Source organism: Pogoniulus pusillus, chromosome 38, assembly GCF_015220805.1.
Source record: "Pogoniulus pusillus isolate bPogPus1 chromosome 38, bPogPus1.pri, whole genome shotgun sequence".
Taxonomy (NCBI): Eukaryota; Metazoa; Chordata; class Aves; order Piciformes; family Lybiidae; genus Pogoniulus; species Pogoniulus pusillus.
The window spans coordinates 1,663,331-1,670,621 of record NC_087301.1 but is presented as its reverse complement, the minus strand read 5'-3'; the positions used below and the strand labels follow the sequence as shown (position 1 = coordinate 1,670,621).

General features: G+C 48.8%; 1 long non-coding RNA gene across 1 annotated transcript in view; it reads left to right on the top strand.

Annotated features, from left to right (window-relative positions):
* The first annotated feature begins 287 nt into the window (after positions 1–287).
* The window catches only part of LOC135191189 (uncharacterized), a 116,685-nt gene continuing 109,681 nt past the window's right edge, over positions 288–7,291 (top strand). Inside the window, exon 1 of the long non-coding RNA XR_010308756.1 lies at positions 288–507. This is a non-coding gene — a long non-coding RNA (uncharacterized LOC135191189). The remainder of the gene's footprint in view (positions 508–7,291) is intronic.

Below are 7,291 nucleotides of genomic sequence, written 5' to 3'. Positions count from 1 at the left end.
GCCCTGCACGAGGGGCAGGCTGTGAGGGCCCCGGACAGAAGGCGGCAAACAGGCAAGCAGGTGCGCGGAGTCCGGGGGTTGATTGCCCACAGCCTGCGGCCATTTATTACTCAGAACGAGCGGCTGCTGCCGACCTACGCAGACAGCAAGTTGTGAGGGGGAGAGGAGCAGAGGGAGCAGCAGCTTCTTTGGGGCTCTGCCCGGACTTGGGACTAGTGCTCAGGGAAAGTTGGACTGTGAGGTTTTATGGGTGTGAAAATGTATCTGGATGTTTCTTCAGTCTTCGTGCTCCACAACGCCCCTGGACCTGGCTGGCTGAGGCCTTGAGAGACCTGTTGCGGTGGGAGATGTCCCTGCCTATGGCAGGGCGTTGGAACTGGCTGAGCTTTGAGGTCCCTTCTGACCTAAAGCATTCTGTGAAGGCCTCTCCTCTCTACAAGAGACACCTCAAAGACACTTTTGGAGCTTCTGGAGATGGACTCATGCAAGAAGAGACCCAGGGCAGAGGTAAGAGCAGACTTTTTCTGCTACAAACTCTTTAAATCCATGTTGAGAGGGGGGCTTTGGGCAGAGGACTTGGCTGAGTCTCCACTCTCTTGCTGGGGACCTGGCTCCAGGTTTTGGTGTTTGAATCTTTGTGGGAAGGTTTGTCCCTAGCGAGGGTATTTGTGTTTTGTGGCCGAACACCTTCAGGGCTGTTCAGGACTGAGGTAAAAGTCCCCAGAGTGGAGCAAACTCACCAAACTCTTCTGTTTTTGTGGCGTTTTCTGTTGCTCCTTGTTGTGTGGCTGCAGGGTTTGTGCCAAGAGCTAACTCCCCCCAAACCGGGAGGCAGAGAAGGCTCTTGCCTGCAGACGCTGCTGTTTGGTGGGATTTGGGTGCTGTGGGTGCTTGGGATGGGGAGCCTGAGATGAAATTGCTTGGGTTTAGGTGGAAAACTTTTGCAGTGCTGTAGAAACTGCCCTGAATATGTCAGTTCTGAGGATGTCTTTTAACTGTGGGTACTGCAGGAAGGTACAGCAGCAAGGAAAGCTTGGTTTGATCAAACCCTTCCTGTTCAACAAAAGCATTCTGTTGGAAAAGGCTTTTGAAGGAGCTTTTTTTCACTTTGAATCCTTTGGAAGCAGAGGTTTGATGCTGATGTCAGCCCTGGCTGGGTGCATTCCTGTACACCCAGCGCTGTTTCTGGAGCGGCTTGTGTGCAGGGTTGTGCTGTTGGGGTGTAAATGTGTGTCTAAGACAAGCGCCGCTCCCTACTGCCATGTTAGGTGGGTATGGAAAAGTGCTGAAGCAAGTCTGAGTCTTTCTTTCACTGCTTTTCAAGTGAGCAAAGTGCAGGTCTTGCAAACTGTTGCTGTATCCTCAGTGTGGTCTAAACCAAATATATGCGAGGGAGGGATGGAGCTCTTGGGGATAATAGAACTGAAGAGCAAACACTGGCTTCTGCTCCAGCATTTAAGCTCCAAGAGGTTTACAGCCTTCTCTACTGGGGCACACCACACTTGGAGTTAACTCCCCACACCTGTTTCTCCCTTGCTTCCCCCTTTGCTCTGGTTCCACTTCCTTCTTTAGGAGATATTTTGAGGAGAGGTTTTTGTTTGGGCTGCTGCATGGGCAGAGCAACTTTGCCTTTGTTATCAGGGACCAGAGCTGCAGGAGTGATGCAAATGCATTCTAATCATGATGCCGAGGGTGACAAACATCCCTGTTCCCTCACTGGATGTTTTTACTGCAGGTGGGAGGAGGTGGCAGGATCCTTTGGCAGGTGCTAACTCTTCAGTGCCATGTAACTGTGTGGTGTAAAAGGACCCGTGGGGAGCTATTGTTCTGAGTTGGGCTGGGAAGCACGGCCAATTAAAAGAGATTAATTTATAATGGGTACCAACCAGGAATCTGACAGCTTATTATTAATGGATAAATGCAGAACAGTGTGCAGCATGAGGAGCAAAGAGCCTTGCTGGTCTTGGGTGGAGGGGTGAGCTTCTGTGTGTGCAAACCAGGTCACACCTGTGGTTGAGCACGAGAGTCCTCCCAAACTGCTGATATTTGGGATTGAATCACCTGCTTGAGATGTTTTGCCTTTCTCAAGCACAGAATACTTTGGCTTGGATCACAAATCTTTCAACTTGCAAACACAGGGGTGGGGCAGGGTACAAGTTCTGGAATGCTTCAATATTGACACCCATCTTAGTTAAATGAAGAATGCTTTGCTCTTTGGCACTTTGGGTCGTGGTGATACCTCTGCAGAGTTGCTTCATGGAAGCTATAACTGCCTGGAAGTTCTAAAGCATGGAATAAATGAACTGGCTGGAGTGTATCTGCGGTTCCCTCTTCTGACAACAGTTCCTTATCTAGGAAATAACTCAAGATGCGATTCCTCCTCTTGTGAAAGTGGTGCTGGAGTAGCAAAACACTGCTAGAGCAGACAGCTTCATCCCAGTGCTGCTTATTCCTCTTTCCCCACTCCTCAGAAAAGGCAGTAGCAGCTTGGTTAAGTGGAGGGGGAAGGTAAATCGAATAAATCCCATACTTTGTTGTTCCCCACAGCAGACTTAGGGCTGCCTAAATACCTGCAGATGAATGGGTTTGGTCATTAAAGTAGGAACTTATAGGTCAAGTGTGGAAGACTTGGCTGCTTGAATCCTCTCCTGTGGACATGAAAGAAGGGAATGTGAAGCTATTGGGATGATTTTCATATCATGAGCTGCAAAGCGTCCCCAGCACAGCTGCAGAAGGCTGCTTATAAGGTCCTTCAAGTGCCTACATTGACTACAGATGTTTCACAAGCTGTTGTAAAGCCTTCCCCAGCTGCATCCTTTCTTGTCTAGGTACTGAAGCAAGCTGGTTCCTTCATTTGATCTTGTGTGGGCGTTTTTCTCTTTTCCTTTCCCCTCAGGAAGCAGAGTTATTAATATAGAGACAGCCTGTACAGTGTCTAGAACAACAAGACCATGGTGGGACCCTAGTTGCTATAGAGATGTGATTTGGAAGGTACTCTGCCTCTGACCTGAGCCTTTGAGTGAACAAAGTGTTTTTGCTTTTCTGTGGTGTTCCACCTGCTTTGTGCTTGCTGTCCTGTGATGAGTGGAAAGGGTCTCTTGAGCACTGGAAGCTATTCCTCACGGGAATATCTTGAAACAGGGAGTCTGTCTGCTAGGGCTGATAGTCCTGATCTACCTGACTGCTGTAGCAGTGAAGCTCTCAACCTGCAGAAGGTGGTAGCAGAGTTGTTGCCACACCAAGATGCTTGAGACTTGACCAGTCCTTCCCAGTGCCACTTCTGGACTGCATAGGTTTAAGATCTCCCTGTGCATTATTTAAACCTTCTGGGAGGGTCTGAGCTGATGGATGAGTTTACTGTGGAAATCCATCAAGGCAAGAGGGGAGAAGTCTCTTTGTAGCCAGCCTTGGCCCTTGGGGCCTCTCAAGGTTTGTATTTGAGATGAATCCTGTGTTGGAGAGCTGGGGAGGAGCAGGGTGAGCTGTTGTCCTGTTGTCCAGCTGTACTGGTCTCTGATTCACAGATTGCATTGTGTTGGGAGGGACGCTCAAAGGTCATCTTGTTCACCCCCCCACCCCTGCAGTCAGCAGGGACACCTCCAACTAGAGCAGGCTGCTCAGGGCCACATCAAATCTGATCTTGAATGTCTCCAGGGTCAGGGCAATCTCTTCCAGTGTCTCACTACTCTCATTGTGCAGAACTTTCTCCTGATGTCCAACCCAAATCTCCCCTGCTCCAGTTTAAAAACATTGCCCCTCATCCTATTGCTACGAGCCCTTCTAGGCAGCCCCTCCCCAGCCTTCCTGCAGGAGGATTTCTGCCTAGGTTGAGCACAGATCTCCATTGCATCCAGGCTTGTCAGCAGGACCTCACAGACCTCAACCACACAGAAACCACATTCGATCACCTATCCCTGAAACTCTTTACTCCAGCTGTGCTGCACAGCAACATCCCAATGAATCCCTCACCCTCGAGTTGATTAACACACTCCTAGCTCATAAATCTAGGCAAGTGGATTTGGGAAGAACTTTTTCCTGCCTTCAGTAAAACTTGCCTTTAAATTATTTAACAAGCTTCTTAAGCAGCTCAGGCACTTTGCATGGAATTTGTCAAGGCTCCATCAGCGCCAGGCAGCGCAATGTGACAGCCATCCCTTTATTACGAGCAGCGTATTAATCTTGGAATAGTGCTATTTGTTTTCCTCCCTTGCTTTTATGGTGCTTAAAAGCATGTATCTGCCTCCTGAAAATCAATAACTAAAGCCATGAATAATAAAACCACTGCAACGAATGGCTCGTGGAGATCCTATGGATGGAAGTTGCAGCTGTAATGACTCTGTTTGCTATCCATTAAGTATGTGAACTCCAAAGAATTATGCAGATTATAATAGCTGTATCAACATAAGTATGTTTTGCTGATAGACTTTCCTGATTGGATCCACAGGATGTAAGCCTGCTAATCCCCTGTGCAGAGGACCTGATTATATTCGTGTTCTGCAGATAGAAAGTTAAGGGACAATTAAAAGAGGTTGGTTGGTGTTTGCATGTGTTGGGGGGGGTGTTCTCTGAAGTGCTCCTGTTGCTGCTGGCTTTAAGCTCTTCTTGAAGCAGAGGTGTTTTCCTCTGTGTTCTTTGGTGGAAAGCGAGACTCAAACCCTGGTGAAAGTGTAAACATGGATGGCTTCTGTATGAGAAGTAAAATTTGCCCCTTGCTGAGGCTTAAATGTCACAGCAGCTTTGTGCTGCAACCATACGGCCTGAGGCTTGAGCAGTAGTTTGTGGCAGGGAGGGAACTGGGATCAGGAGTTGGGGGCTGGAAGGAGGAGGATAAGGATCAGTAAGTCGGGGGCTGGAAGGACAGGGACTGGTGTTAGGAGTTTGGAGGCTCTAAGGATGGGGATCAGTGGAGGTGTGGTGTAGCTTTGCTAATTGTGCATCTGCCCTCACACACTGCTTACTGCATGGCTGCAGACCCCTTTTTTCTCCTGGTTTAGCTGCTCATTGTAAATGGATGTGTTTTGACAGCCTGTAGACCCCTTTTCCCTCCCCATCTCACCTTGCAGCCTCTCAGTGATTCGTTGGCTGGAATGGGGGGGCGAGAAAGAAAACTCAACCCCCTCCAGCCTGTAATTAAACTAATCAGCTTGCTGTGCACTTGACACAAGGTTAAACGTCATCCAATTCTGTATGTAAAATGTTGCATGTAAGGTCTGTTTATTAAGATCACCTTGTTAGTGTGGTGTCACCTCAGGAGGTGGCAGATGCTCTGCCAAGTCTGTTCCAGTTGTTTCTTCACAATGCTTTAGCACTCTTTGAACTGGGGAAACTGAGGCTGTGCTGCAGGAACTTGCATCCTGCTTGCATGGCTTGACTTGAGCTATAATAATTCATAGAATGGTTTGAGTTGGAAGGAACCTTAAAGATTCTCTACTTCCAACCCCCTGCCATGGGCAGGGACACCTCCCACCAGCCCAGCTTGCTCAAGGTCCCATCCACACTAGCTTTGAACACCTCCAGCCAGGGGAGCATCCGCAGTCTCCCTGGGGAACCTATGCCAGTGTCTCTCCATTCTCACTGGAAATAATTTCTCCCTCATCTCCAGTCTAAATCTCCCCTCTTCCAGCTTCAGTCTATTCCCTCTCATTCTATTACTCCCAGCCATTGTCTGAAGTCCCTTTGCAGCTCTCCTGTAGCCCCCTTCCCATACTGGAAGGCTGTTTGAAATTCTCTGGACCCTTCTCTTCTGTAGGCTGAGCAGCACCAACTCTCTCAGCCTGTCCCCATAGAGGAGGTTCTCATCTTTGTGGCCTCCCCTAGACCTGCTCCAGCAGCTCCATGTTCTTCTTGTGCTGGGAGCAACAGAAGTGGATGCAGTGCTGCAGGTGAGGTCTAGTGACCGAAACCATTCCATATTCAATAAGGAATGCACAGCCATGTGTAACCAAAATCCCTCATCCTTGTCTCTGCTACATCTCCTTTGTCCTGTCTGTTCTTGCTGTGGGCAGTTTGGTCACAAGCTCCCTGATGCCTGACAGACACCTTGGTTCCCCTCAGTCTTTTGCATCAGCATTTGGCAGGGCTCTGGCAGTTGCTGGAAGGAGTGGGAAGGAGGTCGCTGTGCGCTGGGACTCAGCAGGAAAAAAAGATTCTCCCTTTTTCCAGTCAGCAGAGATGCATTCAAAATCTGAAACATGCTTATTAATGTCTTTGAGAGAAGATGAGGGCCCCTTTCCAGGAGCATCCCTGCTCCATGCTGAGTGCTTGCCTGTGAGCTAGGGGCAAGCAGCATCACAGCTCTGCAGAGCTTAGCATATTGTGGCAGGGAGTTGTTTGCTCTACAAACTGCATGAATCTGGGACAGTGTTTGCAGCAAGACTCCTTTGGCTGCTGGGAGAATTCAGACCTGGGTTGGATGTCTTCAGCCAGCTCTCAATGTGAGTGAGGCCTGCAGCTAGCAGAAGCAGTTGGAGTGAGGTATTGGTCCTTGCCCCTCTCTCCTGGCCTGCACTCAGCTTACATTTCCAGCCCCTGACATTCTGTGGTTCTGTGATGTTTCTGGTGAAGTCAGAGAATCACAGAATGGTCTCTCTTCAGCCAAACCTTTAAAGGCCTGCAGTGAACAGGAGCACCTTTATATCAGTTGCTCACAGCCGTATCCCATCTAACCTGTAATGCTTCCAGGGATGGGGAATCCCCTACCTCTCTGGGCAAGCTGTACTAGCATTTTCCTCCCCTTAGCATAGCAAACTTCTTCCTTCCAATCTAAATTTCCCTTATTTTAGTTGGAAAAACAACACTCTTTGTTGCAAGAATTCTGTCCCCAGTGTCTAATAGTTTTTTTTTTCTACAGTGTGACCAAAAAAGTCAGGAATTGGATCAGGCTGCCCAAGGAGGTAGAGTCCCCATCCCTGGAGGTATTCAAGAAACCTGTGGCCATGGCACTTTGGGACATAGTTTAGTAGCCCTGGTGGTGCTTGGTTCATGATTGGACTCCATGGCCTTTTAAAAGTCTTTTCCCACCAAAACAATTCAATGCTTCTATATTAAAACATCATCCATAGGGTTGGGTTTGACTTCCCCATGCAGAGAAACTGCTTTGGGTTAACAGAAGGAATTAATTCAGCAGTGTGGAGCCCTTTCTGCTGTCCAGCCTGGGAATTGGGTTTAGGTTGGAAGAGACCTCAGAGCTCAGCCAGTTCCAACCCCCCTGCCATAGTCAGGGACACTTCCCACTAGAACAGGTTGCTCAAAACCTCATCCACCCTGGCCTTGAACACCTCCAGGGAGGGAG